The 16,580-nt window shown below is 42.6% G+C and overlaps 1 protein-coding gene across 14 annotated transcripts in view; it reads right to left on the bottom strand.

The window, feature by feature from the left end:
• Nucleotides 1-16,580, bottom strand: part of syngap1b (synaptic Ras GTPase activating protein 1b) — a 640,555-nt gene that overhangs the window by 119,358 nt on the left and 504,617 nt on the right. The window lies entirely within an intron of this gene.

A 16,580-nucleotide genomic window follows, 5' to 3' on the forward strand; every position in this document is an offset into this window, starting at 1 on the left:
GTGTCAAAGGAATGTGTGATCAAAGAAGAACTCCTGGATATTGTGCCACTGAAAGAACGAACCCGTGGCATAGATGTGAAAGAAACAATGATGGCTACATTTGAGAAAGCAAAACTGCCCCTACAGAAGCTAACCGCAATAGCCACGGATGGTGCACCATCCATGATCGGATCTGTAAACGGGCTCGTGGGGCTGTGCAAAGCCGACAAAACATTTCCCGACTTTTGGAATTTCCACTGCATCATCCATAGGGAGCAACTCGTGTCTAAATCGTTGAATTTAGACAACATCATGAAACCTGTGATGGAAATCGTCAACTACATCCGTACACATGCTCTTAATCACAGGCAATTCAAGAATTTCATCGCTGAGCTGGACGAAGAGCTTCCAGGTGACCTGCCACTACACTGCACTGTGAGGTGGCTGTCAAGGGGAAAGGTACTCTCTCACTTCTTTGAACTTTTGGATGCTGTGAAACTCTTCATGGAAGAGAAGAACAAGGACTATCCCCAGCTCTCGGACGCCAAATGGATTTTGGATTTGGCCTTTTTGGTCGACATGTTGGGCCACTTGGATAGACTGAACCTTACCCTGCAGGGTAAAATGAAAGTGCTGCCTGATCTGGTGCAAAGTGTGTTTGCGTTTGTCATCAAACTGAAGCTGTTCAAGGCGCATATTCAAAAGGGAGATTTAACGCATTTCTCCACTCTGCTAAAAGTTAGCGGGCAAGTCACCAGTGCCACCCTGAATAAGCAAGGAGCCAGATATGCAACTCTGGTTGAAAACCTGCACGAAACCTTTGTGATCCGGTTCTGCGATCTACAACTGAAAAGGCCACAGATCACGTTCCTCGTCGACCCATTTAATGCGGATACGGACTGTTTGAAAGCCCCTTTAGTCGCAGATGAGGCAGCCGCTGAGTTGGAGATGATTGATCTCGCTGAGGAGGACCAACTGAAACCTGCTTTAAGGGAAGGGACCACTGAGTTCTGGAAAAGTGTGTCAATGGAAAAATACCCCAATGTCAAAAGGGCTGCACTTAAAATACTGTCAATGTTTGGCTCAACGTACGTCTGTGAGTCTGTGTTTTCTACCATGAAATATGTCAAATCAAAACACCGCTCTGTTATGACTGACACCCATGTGAAAGAATTGCTTCGAGTGGCAACAACGGAGTACGAGCCAGATTTGAGGAGGATTGTTCAAGGGAAGGAATGCCAGAAGTCCCACTAAGCAACATGTATAGTAAGTGCACACTATATTGATTATTGAAAAATGACTGGCCTGTGGTCTTGGTACTGTAGTAAATATGTCATTATCATGTTGGTTTGGGGCATTTGTTATTTGTTATCATGTTGGAGTGACATCAATCTGGCTGAGCCTGTGTGTGTGTGTGTGTGAGAGAGAGAGAGTGAGGGAGAGGAAGAGATGGTTGGGGGGGTGTGCCGATGTGTATGATGTTGCTGGCCTGTCGTCTTACTATTGTAGGGGTATTTACAATTAATCTGACTGAGCAGAGGTGTGTGTGTGTGTGTGTTTGTGTGCCCATGTTCATGTGCCCGTGTGCTGAAGTGGCTCTTTGCTGTAACCCAGTAAGAAATGTGGCTCTTGGTCTCCGACTGGTTGGCCACCCCTGTTGTAAGGCAAGGCCATACAATAATTATATAAAACCCCAACGGTCAAAACGACCCCCTGTGAGCAAGCACTTGGCTACAGTGGGAAGGAAAAGCTCCCTTTTAACAGGAAGAAACCTCCAGCAGAACCAGGCTCAGGGAGGGGCAGTCTTCTGCTGGGACTGGTTTGGGCTGAGGGAGAGAACCAGGAAAAAGACATGCTGTGGAGGGGAGCAGAGATCGATCACTAATGATTAAATGCAGAGTGGTGCATACAGAGCAAAAAGAGAAAGAAACAGTGCATCATGGGAACCCCCCAGCAGTATACGTCTATAGCAGCATAACTAAGGGATGGTTAAGGGTCACCTGATCCAGCCCTAACTATAAGTTTTAGCAAAAAGGAAAGTTTTAAGCCTAATCTTAAAAGTAGAGAGGGTGTCTGTCTCCCTGATCTGAATTGGGAGCTGGTTCCACAGGAGAGGAGCCTGAAAGCTGAAGGCTCTGCCTCCCATTCTACTCTTACAAACCCTAGGAACTACAAGTAAGCCTGCAGTCTGAGAGTGAAGCGCTCTATTGGGGTGATATGGTACTACGAGGTCCCTAAGATAGATGGGACCTGATTATTCAAAACCTTATAAGTAAGAAGAAGAATTTTAAATTCTATTCTAGAATTAACAGGAAGCCAATGAAGAGAGGCCAATATGGGTGAGATATGCTCTCTCCTTCTAGTCCCCGTTAGTACTCTAGCTGCAGCATTTTGAATTAACTGAAGGCTTTTTAGGGAACTTTTAGGACAACCTGATAATAATGAATTACAATAGTCCAGCCTAGAGGAAATAAATGCATGAATTAGTTTTTCAGCATCACTCTGAGACAAGACCTTTCTGATTTTAGAGATATTGCGTAAATGCAAAAAAGCAGTCCTACATATTTGTTTAATATGCGCTTTGAATGACATATCCTGATCAAAAATGACTCCAAGATTTCTCATAGTATTACTAGAGGTCAGGGTAATGCCACCCAGAGTAAGGATCTGGTTAGACACCATGTTTCTAAGATTTGTGGGGCCAAGTACAATAACTTCAGTTTTATCTGAGTTTTAAAAGCAGGAAATTAGAGGTCATCCATGTCTTTATGTCTGTAAGACAATCCTGCAGTTTAGCTAATTGGTGTGTGTCCTCTGGCTTCATGAATAGATAAAGCTGGGTATCATCTGCGTAACAATGAAAATTTAAGCAATACCGTCTAATAATACTGCCTAAGGGAAGCATGTATAAAGTGAATAAAATTGGTCCTAGCACAGAACCTTGTGGAACTCCATAATTAACTTTAGTCTGTGAAGAAGATTCCCCATTTACATGAACAAATTGTAATCTATTAGACAAATATGATTCAAACCACCGCAGCGCAGTGCCTTTAATACCTATGGCATGCTCTAATCTCTGTAATAAAATTGTATGGTCAACAGTATCAAAAGCAGCACTGAGGTCTAACAGAACAAGCACAGAGATGAGTCCACTGTCCGAGGCCATAAGAAGATCATTTGTAACCTTCACTAATGCTGTTTCTGTACTATGATCAATTCTAAAACCTGACTGAAACTCTTCAAATAGACCATTCCTCTGCAGATGATCAGTTAGCTGTTTTACAACTACCCTTTCAAGAATTTTTGAGAGAAAAGGAAGGTTGGAGATTGGCCTATAATTAGCTAAGATAGCTGGGTCAAGTGATGGCTTTTTAACTAATGGTTTAATTACTGCCACCTTAAAAGCCTGTGGTACATAGCCAACTAACAAAGATAGATTGATCATATTTAAGATCGAAGCATTAATAATGGTAGGGCTTCCTTGAGCAGCCTGGTAGGAATGGGGTCTAATAAACATGTTGATGGTTTGGATGAAGTAACTAATGAAAATAACTCAGACAGAACAATCGGAGAGAAAGAGTCTAACCAAATACCAGCATCACTGAAAGCAGCCAAAGATAACGATACGTCTTTGGGATGGTTATGAGTACTTTTTTCTCTAATAGTTAAAATTTTGTTAGCAAAGAAAGTCATGAAGTCATTTCTAGTTAAAGTTAAAGGAATACTCAGCTCAATAGAGCTCTGACTCTTTGTCAGCCTGGCTACAGTGCTGAAAAGAAACCTGGGTTGTTCTTATTTTCTTCAATTAGTGATGAGTAGAAAGATGTCCTAGCTTTACGGAGGGCTTTTTTATAGAGCAACAGACTTTTTTTCCAGGCTAAGTGAAGATCTTCTAAATTAGTGAGACGCCATTTCCTCTCCAACTTACGGGGTATCTGCTTTAAGCTACGAGTTTGTGAGTTATACCACGGAGTCAGGTCACTTCTGATTTAAAGCTCTCTTTTTCAGAGGAGCTACAGCATCCAAAGTTGTCTTCAATGAGGATGTAAAACTATTGACGAGATACTCTATCTCACTTACAGAGTTTAGGTAGCTACTCTGCACTGTGTTGGTATATGGCATTAGAGAACATAAAGAAGGAATCATATCCTTAAACGTAGTTACAGCGCTTTCTGAAAGACTTCGAGTGTAATGAAACTTATTCCCCACTGCTGGGTAGTCCATCAGAGTAAATGTAAATGTTATTAAGAAATGATCAGACAGAAGGGAGTTTTCAGGGAATACTGTTAAGTCTTCTATTTCCATACCATAAGTCAGAACAAGATCTAAGATATGATTAAAGTGGTGGGTGGACTCATTTACTTTTTGAGCAAAGCCAATAGAGTCTAATAATAGATTAAATGCAGTGTTGAGGCTGTCATTCTCAGCATCTGTGTGGATGTTAAAATCGCCCACTATAATTATCTATAATTATAATTATCCACTATAACATGGATGACCTCTAATTTCCTGCTTTTAAATTCAGATAAAACTGAAGTTATTGTACTTGGCCCCACAAATCTTAGAAACATGGTGTCTAACCAGATCCTTACTCTGGATGGCATTACCCTGACCTCTAGTAGTACTGTGAGAAATCTTGGAGTCATTTTTGATCAGGATATGTCCTTCAATGTGCATATTAAGCAAATATGTAGGACTGCTTTTTTGCATTTGCGCAATATCTCTAAAATTAGAAAGGTCTTGTCTCAGAGTGATGCTGAAAAACTAATTCATGCATTTATTTCCTCTAGGCTGGACTATTGTAATTCATTGTTATCAGGTTGTCCTAAAAGTTCCATGAAAAGCCTTCAGTTAATTCAAAATGCTGCAGCTAGAGTACTGACGGGGACTAGAAGGAGAGAGCATATTTCACCCATATTGGCCTCTCTTCATTGGCTTCTTGTTAATTCTAGAATAGAATTTAAAATTCTTCTTCTTACTTATAAGGTTTTGAATAATCAGGTCCCATCTTATCTTAGGGACCTCATAGCACCATATCACCCCAATAAAGCGCTTCGCTCTCAGACTGCAGGCTTACTTGTAGTTCCTAGGGTTTTTAAGAGTAGAATGGGAGGCAGAGCCTTCAGCTTTCAGGCTCCTCTCCTGTGGAACCAGCTCCCAATTCGGATCAGGGAGACAGACACCCTCTCTACTTTTAAGATTAGTCTTAAAACTTTCCTTTTTGCTAAAGCTTATAGTTGGGGCTGGATCAGGTGACCCTGAACCATCCCTTAGTTATGCTGCTATAGACTTAGACTGCTGGGGGGTTCCCATGATGCACTGAGTGTTTCTTTCTCTTTTTGCTCTGTATGCACCACTCCGCATTTAATTAGTGATTGATCTCTGCTCTCTTCCACAGCATGTCTTTTTCCTGATTCTCTCCACTCAGCCCCAACCAGTCCCAGCAGAAGATTGCCCCTCCCTGAGCCTGGTTCTGCTGGAGGTTTCTTCCTGTTAAAAGGGAGTTTTTCCTTCCTACTGTCGCCAAGTGCTTGCTCACAGGAGGTCGTTTTGACCGCTGGGGTTTTTCTGTAATTATTGTATGGCTTTTGCCTTACAATATAAAGCGCCTTGGTGCAACTGTTTGTTGTGATTTGGCACTATATAAATAATAATGATTTGATTTGAACATTTCAAAACTGAAATAACATGGTCAGAAGTCCCCACAACACTGTAGAAAGGATTTTGTATGAATGTAGATGAAGCAGATTTTCCCGATTTCAATTTATGCATGGTTCTGAAGCTACACATAGCTCCAAATGAGCTTTATTTCATTTCCAAAGCCTAAGTGTGGTGGCCACCAGGGCCCCCATGGCAGAAAATTTAAGTTGAAATGTTGCTATGCATCTCTCTCCCCCACCACCGACAAATAAACATATTTTTAAACAAATAAAACATGTATAGATGAATGCAGAAGTTTGCATCCTCTTACTTTGAAATGTGAAAAAGCATAAACTAAATGTTTCATCAACATATTTAATGCCCATTCAACATGTCCCTTCATCATCAAAAGGAACACAAATATACAAAGAGCATACAAAAAGAAAGCTTTAGTGAAATAATGAAAAGCCTATTAATCTAAACTACACTACACTGCGAGTCAATTGAATTGCTGTAAAACAAGCCAAAAGAGTGGAAATGACAGGACAGAAACAGCTGCTTCTGGAAGTGGCCAAACTGCTGTCTTTATGGCCGTTTATGCAGTTGCAGCAGACTTCAGGCCCTGATTTCATAAATTTAGTCAACTAAGGTTAGTCACTCAACATTAACCATCTAATCACCATTTCACATAGATGGCTAAAATTGCAGATTGGCTGTCTAATGTTAGTCAATGTTTTCACGGGTTTAAGTGGCCTCATGAGTGCCATTGCCAAGAAACGCCTCCATTGTGCGAGAGTTTTGTTTACTTCCAGTTTGGTCGTCTGCAAGAGGAGAAGCACTCCCAGCCTCAGTGTTTGTAAACATCTCCAATGGATTATTCCGGTCCCGGAACACCTGCTCCCGCCAGAAGGCTCTCCTTCCTACCTGCTCCATCAACTGGTGGTACATGATAGCTGCCATTTTTGAGATAAGACACTGAAGCTTTGTTGTGTTGCTAAAATAAGATTAGCCTCCTCTATAGCAGGCTAAACACTTTAGTCGGCTAATGTGAAACTTTAGCCGACTAAGCATTTGTTCAACAACTAATGTCAAAAGATTAGTTGACTAAGTGAGTTTAGTTGATTAAACAGGATTAGACCGCTTTATGAAACTGGGACCAGGTGTCCCCCCCCCCCCCCCCCCAGACCCTCTGCCTCTCTCTCTCTCACTCTCTCTCTGAGGATGTGTGGCAGAGTTATTTGATCTTTCCGCTGATAAAAGTGCACAAACAGTGATGAAATATGAAATCATGCTGTCATTCGATGGCAAAATCCATTCAAATCTGCCTTCCTCCAGCGCATATGTGTCTTTAAACTGGGAAAATCCTTCTGCTAAATGCAGTTATCTGTGCTGCCGTGGAAATGTGATGTCATCTGTCCACCAGAGCCAAAACGCAGGAGGACAGAGTAGGAGGATGTCACGTGCAAGCCAAACTAGATCAACATGCAGAGCCACCTCAGATCTGCTATGGAGATCCCAAGTGAAAAAAGGGAACAGCTGAATGGACTGACTGTTATTGCTGAGGAAATCAAATCAAAGGATACACACCCCCAAAGCACTGCTGGACATTGCAGCATCACAGAGAGGAGGCTGGTCCACCTGTGGATGAGTGATGTATGTGGATCGCTGAGTCGAGGACAAAAAGACTGTATAAGAGGGGGATTGGATACTGGACATTTACAGGTGGAGAGTAGATCCAGCAGGGACATAATTCTACAAGCCGGTGACTGTGCTGTCCACACTTGTTCCCATTTCCCCCCTTGTCCAATGAGCTATGCTTGGCTTTTTATTATTATAATTCTTATTTATTTATTCTCTATTATTTTATTTTATTATTATTTACAGGGTCTTCCTGGCTACATCTTTTAATGTACAGTAATAGCAGGATAACATCAGCTGAACACTTTGTGTGCAAACATGTCATCATTTCAGCCGCGAGTGGCTTTAGACATCTTTGAGAGTGCCAGGCAGCATTCGAGTGAACAAGAAAGGACTCAGAGCCCATCCGTGATGTAATCCCACCTCCACCTTTAATGAATCTGTCATTCCTATCATGTAATTTGTTCCTCTGGCATAATTCTGTATAATATTTTTGTGCTGACAGCAGAGACTCCAGCCAGTACCCACTACCAGAGACACCCCACAAACGGATTACAGCTGCAGCAACTGCAGCAGACCGTGCCAGTCCCATATCGGAAGGTAAGCCACATCAGACGCTACAACTCAACAACCTGATGGATGACCTCCGGCGGAGAAACCATGAACTTACAGGATCGACAGAGCCAACAAAGTTATATCTGAATATGTGTGTGACTATCATTAAACATACACCCAGTATTCTCAACTTCACTTCTAGCCTTTCGCTTCCACACAAGTTGTATAAAATCCATCCTTTTGGTGATGCTTACATCACACTTCCTACATCCTTAGTACTTTCAGGAACACACACAGCCAGGCACACATGTAAGCACACAAAGTCACACAGCAGATCAGCCAACAGGCAAACAGTTGTAAAGACAGATGGAATGCATCTAACCAGAGAGCGAGGAGGCACGGCTGGGTGGGATGAGACCCTCAGAGAGAAAAAGAAAGGGCAATGAAAATGATTTAAAGGAAAGACAGAAAAGATACCCTGCACTGGTGCTGCCTTTGTCTACATTCACTCGTAACGTACATCAACAGAGCAATGATTACATGGAAGGGACTGCAGGGAGAGTAACAGAGAGGAAAAGAGAGAGATAAAAATAGACCCAAAGGAATGAGTCAGATTGAGGGGAACACAGGGATGAAGAGAGAGAACTTGGAAAAGCCAAGCAAAAGCAGAGAAAGGGGTGAGGGCTGGGAGATCGGGTAAGAAGACCTTTCAGAGGAAATCATGTTGATTATGTAAAATGTGGATCCTTTGAGGAATAGAGCGAGAGAGCAGATGAGAGGAACACCAGGGGGCGGCAGGGTGAAGGATAAGTGACAGACAACATGAGAACAGTACAGAAAGATGACTGAATGAGATGTTAAAGGGTTATGAATGAAGACCCAAGAAGTCAACCATGCACATTTTAACCCCATCACAAGCAATGAACCGAACATTTAACAACCTCAGTACCGATGACACAATAAAACCGGTAAAACACTCCGCTGAAACGGAACAGCTCACACAATTAAGAATTCTTTACTCATGTTGATGAAAGACGAATTTTGGGTTAATTATTCAAATCTTTATAGAATGAACAACTGACAGATGATACAATATACTTGATTCCAGTGTGATGACAAGTTTCTTTCCTTCATAAAAAATGTTTTATTCAAGTTTAATGCAGTATCTATGCAGTCCTTCTTCTTATCTTGAAGTTTAACTGAAAGTGAATAGGCTTCTTGTTTCATCTTCATAAAGACTTCTTCATAATTGTCCAGTAACTTCAGAGTAAACGTCCAGACATCTCCTCAGTGGGTGAGAACATTGACAAATTTTCATGCAGTAGTGATGGCACAATGGGGATCTGCATGAGCACTTCATGTACGAGCATGTGCAGCACAACACGGCCTCACACCTGTTTGTGATGACATAACGAAAAGCGATTTATTCTATTAGTTCGTGATACCATCATGAAATGTCTAACACTTTTGCAACAGTATCACAAACTAGTAGATTAGACGGGGCGGGGGTTATGGTTAAAAATAGTGAACTAAGCTTGACCGTGTCACAAAAATGTGATGCATTTCATGAGGGTGTCAAGATAAAAGTGTAGGACTGGGCTGGTGCAGCAGAAGGTCAGACAAGGTGGGTGTAAAAAAAAATACTGAGTGGGATACTGCATTTAGAAAGCTGTTGACTTTTAACGATAACTTATGCAGTGTGCCATGGGGAACAGGTAACATTGCTGTTATAGAGTCTAATAGCCACATTTTCAAGTCTGGTCTCTGGCTGGGCCACCCAAGGACATTCACAGAGTTGTCCTGAAGTCACTCCTTTGATAGCTTGGCTGTGTGCTTAGGGTCATTGTCCTGCTGAAAGATGAACTGTCATCCCAGTCTGAGGTCAAGAGTGCTCTGGAGCAGGTTTTCACCCAGGATGTCTCAATACATTGCTGCATTCATCTTTCTCTCAATCCTGACTAGTCTCCCAGTTCCTGCTGCTGAAAAACATTCCTATAGCATGCGTGAGAATTCGATCTTTGTCTCATCAGACAAGAGAATTTTGTTTCTCATGGGCTGAAAACCCTTCTGGTGCATTTTGGGGGAGGTGATGGTCTAGTGGTTAAGGTGTTGGGCTTGAGTCCAGAAGATCATGGGTTCAAATCCCTGCCTGACTGGAAAATCACTCAGGGCCCTTGGGCAAGGCCTTTAATCCCCTATTGCTCCCGGTGTGTAGTGAGCGCCTTGTATGGCAGCACCCTGACATTGGGGTGAATGTGAGGCATAATTGTAAAGCGCTTTGAGCATCTGATGCAGATGGAAAAGCGCTATATAAATGCAGTCCATTTACCATTTACCATTTTGGCAAACTCTGGGCAGGCTACCGTGTGGAGGACTGGCTTCTGTCTGGCCACTCTACCATACAGGCTTGATTGGTGGATTTCTGCAGAGATGGTTGTCCTTCTGGAAGGCTCTCCTCTCTCCACAGAGGAATAGTGGAGCTTAGAGTGACCATCGGGTTCTTGGTCACCTCCCTGACTAAGGCCCTTCTCCACTGATCACTCAGTTTAGACGGTTGGCCAGCTCTAGAAAGAATCATGGTTGATCTGAACTTCTTCCATTTAAGGATGAAGGAGGCCACTGTGCTCATTTGGGACCTTCGAAGCAGCAGAAATGTTTCTATACCCTTCCCCAGATTTGTGCCCCAAGACAATCCTGTCTCAGAGGTCTACAGACAATTCCTTTGGCTACATGCTTGGTTTGTGCTCTGACATGCAGTGTCAACTGTGAGACCTCATATGTAGACAGGTGTGTGCCTTTCCAAATCATGTTCAGTCAACTGAATTTAGCCTAGGTGGACTACAATTATGCAGTAAAATCATCTCAAAGATGATCAGTGGGAACAGGATGCACCTGAGCTCAGTTTTTGAACTTCATGACAAAGTTGTGAATACTTGTAAACATGTGGTTTCTTAGTTTTTAAAATAAATCTACAAAAATCTAAAAAAAAACTTTTTTCACATTGTCATTATGGGGGTTTGTGTGTAGAATTTTGACGTAAAATTTTTTTTTATCCATTTTGGAATAAGGCTGTAACATATTTATATAACACAATGCTAAGATACCATCGGCCGTATGAGCATTGTCTTCTTTATACCAAACATCGCCCATTAAAAAAGAAATCCAATAGGCCATTAGCCCGCTATGAGGACCCCTAAGAACCCATGGTCATTGGTCACATATGCCATCCGCTTCATCTGCCACGAGGACCCGATTTGGGCAGCGTCACTTCTGGTTTGTTTCTCTGCCTCATCCACCTTAAAGACCCCTAGAAGCAAAGGTTACATGATGTGATCTAAAATAGCATGGGGGCAGAATTGATTTGGCAGCAGAAAAAAATAAGAAAAATTGGCCGTGGAACATCACTTCCGGTTTTATTCCGCACCAAGTTAGTGTCCTCATCATCCATCTAAAGCACCCCTAGAACCGAAGGTCATGTGATGTGATTTGAAATAGTGTGGGAGAAGAATTGATTTGGCAGCGACAAAAAAAAAAAAAAAAAAAAAATTGTTTGCGACATTGTTTGCTTCAGTATCCGCGATGAAGACCCTGTCATGGCTACATCATTTCCGGTTGCTTCTGCGTTAGATCAATCTCCGGCATTGCTAAAACCTCACAGACGGAGTGCTGGATGTGCGACTGAGTCAACAGACTGAAAACGTGTCTCGGATTTCAAAGTAATAGTGTGTAGTGCCCAAACAATTTATTTTATTTTATTTTATTTTTTTTCTCCCCTGTCTGTAATGGTAATGGTAAGTGCCACACTGGCAGAACCATTTATGAACATTAATACACATATATGCAATTTATTCTTGCAAGACAGAAAGTATGTAGTTTGTGAGTGAACGTGGTGTGTTTGTGTGTGTGTGTGTGAGACCCCCATCCACCCTTCCCAATCAGCCTTCAACATCCTACACAAAGCCAACCCACAACTTCTATCAGGAAGGGCCAACCACCAAAACAACACAAAGACAGACAAGAACGAACAAGTGGTGAAGGCCATACCCAAGAAGCACACAGGGCGCCGGCAGAGCCCACCAATAGGGGGGACCCCAGAACCACACCACCAGGGCCATGGCCCCGGAAGGCGTGAGTGAGTGGCGGCAAGGACGGGGGACAAAGGAGCCACCGCAACCAAATCCAAAACACAGACAGGGACCACTGAGCCATACAAGGGCGGGGCCTGGCCCCCAGACAAGAGGTGAGGCCCAACCCCCGGGGCCAGGAAGCACAAGGCCCCCACAACACCCAAGCCCCCCCCAGCGCAACCAGCAGGACCTCTCCAAACTCCCCCCAGCCCCCAACCAACTCCCCAACCCGGGCCCCACCCCAAACACCAAAGCCCAAGACCATGAGACCACCCAAGCGAGAGGGGCACCATCCCACGGAGACCACGGCCCCCAACCCCCCAGCAGCCGTCGTCCCCCAGCTCATTTTTTAATAATTTATTTGTATGTTACTGCTGCAAATAAGCATTTGACCCCCTCCCAACCAGCAAGAATTCTGGCTCATACAGACCTGTTAATTTTTCTTTAAGAAACCCTCTTATTCTGCACTCTTTACCTGTATTAATTGTACCTGTTTGAACTTGTTACCTGTATAAAAGACACATGTTCACACACTCAATCAATCACACTCCAACCTGTCCACCATAGCCAAGACCAAAGAGCTGTCTAAGGACACCAGGGACAAAACTGTAGACCTGCACAAGGCTGGGATGGACTAGAGGACAACAGGCAAGCAGCTTGGTAGAAGACAACAACTGCTATGATAGAAAGTGGAAGAAACACAAGATGACTGTCAATCTCCCTTGGTCTGGGATTCCATTCAAGATCTCACTCTGTGGGGTAAGGATGATTCTGAGAAAGCTCAGAACTACACAGGAGGACCTGGTCAATGACCTGAAGAGAGCTGGGACCACAGTCACAAAGATTACATTAGTAACACATGATGCTGTCATGGTTTAAAATCCTGCAGGGCAGCAAGGTCCCCCTGCTCAAGCCAGCACATGTCCAGGCCCATTTGAAGTTCGCCAGTGACCATCTGGATGATCCAGAGGAGGCATGGGAGACGGTCATGTGGTCAGATAAGACTAGAAAGAACTTTTTGGAATCAACTCCACTTACCATGTTTAGAGGATGAGAACAACCCAAAGAAAACCATCCCAACCGTGAAGCATGGGGGTGGAAACATCATACTCTGGTTGTGCTCTTCTGCAAATGGGACAGGACAACTGCACCGTATTGAAGGGAGGATGGATGGGGTCATGTATTGCGAGATTTTGGCAAACAACCTCCTTCCCTCAGTAAGAGCATTGAAGATGGGTCATGGCTGGGTCTTCCAGCATGACAATGACCCCAAACACACAGCCAGGGCAACTAAGGAGGGGCTCTGTAAGAAGCATTTCAAGGTCCTGGAGTGGCCTGGTCAGTCTCCAGACCTGAACTCAATAGAAAATTTTTGGAGGGAGCTGAAACTCCAAACCTGAAAGATCTAGAGAAGATCTGTATGGAGGAGTGGACCAAAATCCCTGCTGCAGTGTGTGAAAACTTGGTCAAGAACTACAGGAAACATCTGACCTCTGTAATTGCAAACAAAGGCTACTGTACCAAATATTAACATTGATTTTCACAGGTGTTCAAATACTTATTTGCAGCAGTAACATACAAATAAATTATTACAAAATCATACATTGTGATTTCTGGATTTTTTTTAGATTATGTCTCTCACAGTGGACATACAACTAAGATGAAAATTTCAGACCCCTCCATGATTTCTAAGTGGGAGAACTTGCAAAACCGCAGGGTGTTCAAATACTTATTTTCCTCACTGTATATATAAATATGACTGTCAACACACTGATTTAGATTCATCAATTAAAGTGCTTATAATGTGTCAATTTTTAAAATCTAAATGAATCACCCTTTGACCAGTTTTGTTTTGACATCACTGACTTTGTTGGCAAATAAAGAGTGTTCCTGAAGAAGCAACAAAATCTAGCATAATTCGACATTCTTGTTTGACACGGTTGCAACACTTATTCAAGGGCAACCACCTGTAAATTGCTTTCCATTTAATCCAGATAATCCTTAGATTACTTTGAAAAGAAAATAGATGACATTGGATCTAATATCCCAGCATGCCTCAGTTCCGCCACTGCACCCTGTTACTAATGTGGATGCCATTGCTGACACGTCACCTAGACTTACTGAATTTGATATCATCTCACTGGGTGTGCTGACAAAACTTGTAATTTCAGTTAAATGCACATGCCTTTTTGAGCCCATACCAACGAAACTAAGGACCGGTGACCTACACTTGGGCCTACAATATTGGAAATTATTAATGTGTCACTACCCTCAGGATCTCTTCCCAAATTCTTTAAATCCACAGTGATGAAACCAATACCAATACTCGCTGCAATAACACATTGTTCTGACCTTTTACGTGTCCAAAAGCCACATCGACACATTAACTTAGAATCGGTCCTCGATAGTTTTCCACAGTGAGAACTGCAGAATTAATTGCAAAAATTACAAAATTGCAATTTTGTGTCACGATGACTTGATTTTAAAATTGTCAAAAAAATCATGGTCTGTTCGAAAGAAATGCCTCAGCGCTGCAGGAGATTTGTTTGTTCACGAGATTGTTTACAATACAAGTATAAAACTTTGGTCCTGGTCCATAAATTTTCATTAAAAAGTCAATCCCATCAATTCCCCAAAACAACTGTTGTTATTTAAACTTTTGAATATAATCATTATTTTTTACAGGCAACCCTTCAAACCATGTTTTTTTCAACCGACCCATGCCCTCGAGTCCCAGAAAATTCATAAACCAATAAATTCAATAACTATGGCTTTATTTGTTAACATTTACAAATACAAAACCTTTGGAAGTGCTGTATGTTTGTCCTAAAATTAGCAATACTATGCTGTTTCCTAATAATATTAAGATGTTTTAATACATTTTGATTATTTTATTTTTCATTTTATTGTTTCATGTTCTGTATTATATTATTCATGTGTCTTGAAAATGATGTCATCTTTTAGAGGTCGCAAGTCTTGCATAACATGAGGCAAATGCTAATGTTAGCATAAGTGATTGCCTATTTTCTGAGCATTTTATTAAAAACATCTGTAATAATACAGCTTGTGCAGTTAATTATCCTAATGGATCATCTAAGAAGAATTTACTTTGAGTATAATTGTCATGTTAGCAATGTTAACATGTTAGCAGGTATCTTAGCTTAGCTGACGTTAGCTCCACTCCACACGAACCGTAACAGTCCACCATTCATGAGCCAATAATTGTTAATACCCCAACAAATACACTTATCAAGACGCCCTCCACTCACCCCACCAAAATACGAGGTCTGTTAGAAAACTATCCAACCTTTTATTTTTTGCAAAAACTATATGGATTTGAATCATGTGCGCTTGCATCAGCCAAGCTTGAACCTTCGTGCGCATGCGTGAGTTTTTTCATGACTGTTGGTTGCGTCATTCGCCTGTGAGCACGCTTTGAGTGAGCAGTGGTCCACCCCCTCGTCGGATTTTCATTGCGAGGAAAATGTCTGAACGATTTGGAGCTTTGCTGCATCAAATTTTTCCAGAAACTGTGAGAGACAGCCATGTGGAAACCATTCGGAAGATTCAGATGGTTTTCAGGGACGATTCTATGGGGATCACACAGATTAAGGAGTGTTACAGCCGGAGCGGCGATCAACAGGCTGAAACGACCAGATCATTTCCAATGTGAATCAAATCAAATCAAATCAATTTTATTTATATAGCGCCAAATCACAAGAAACAGTTGCCCCAAGGCGCTTTATATTGTAAGGCAAAGCCATACAATAATTACGGCAAAAACCCCAACGGTCAAAACAACCCCCTGTGAGCAAGCACTTGGCGACAGTGGGAAGGAAAATCTCCCTTTTAACAGGAAGAAACCTCCAGCAGAACCAGGCTCAGGGAGGGGCAGTCTTCTGCTGGGACTGGTTGGGGTTGAGGGAGAGAATCAGGAAAAAGACATGCTGTGGAAGGGAGCAGAGATCAATCACTAATGATTAAACACAGCCTTCACTAAAAAGTGAAGGCTGTGTTGATCCGGGACATCATCTGACTACCAGAGAAATGGCAGAAGATGTGGACATAGCACTTTTTCGGCACATTCCACTGTTACAGGAGTTTTTGTCATGGAAAGAGGAGCAGAGGAATTCGCCACGGAGCCGCTAATGGCGCGGGACAAAAAGCAACGCCGTAATGAAGCCTCACAGGACATGTTGTGGCATGTCCAGCTCATCCACAATTTCTCGGATAGTCACACGACTGAAAAGTACTGACGGGGACTAGAAGGAGAGAGCATATCTCACCCATATTGGCCTCTCTTCAGCATGTCTTTTTCCTGGTTCTCTCCCTCAGCCCCAACCAGTCCCAGCAGAAGACTGCCCCTCCCTGAGCCTGGTTCTGCTGGAGGTTTCTTCCTGTTAAAAGGGAGTTTTTCCTTCCCACTGTAGCCAAGTGCTTGCTCACAGGGGGTCGTTTTGACCGTTGGGGTTTTACATAATTATTGTATGGCCTTGCCTTACAATATAAAGCGCCTTGGGGCAACTGTTTGTTGTGATTTGGCGCTATATAAAAAAATTGATTGATTGATTGATTGAAAAGCCACCGAAAGCCGTCTGAATCTTTTGAATGGTGCAAGAGTTGGGCATGTTACAACATGTC

The sequence above is a fragment of the Thalassophryne amazonica genome, chromosome 7, assembly GCF_902500255.1.
Source record: "Thalassophryne amazonica chromosome 7, fThaAma1.1, whole genome shotgun sequence".
Taxonomy (NCBI): domain Eukaryota; kingdom Metazoa; phylum Chordata; class Actinopteri; order Batrachoidiformes; family Batrachoididae; genus Thalassophryne; species Thalassophryne amazonica.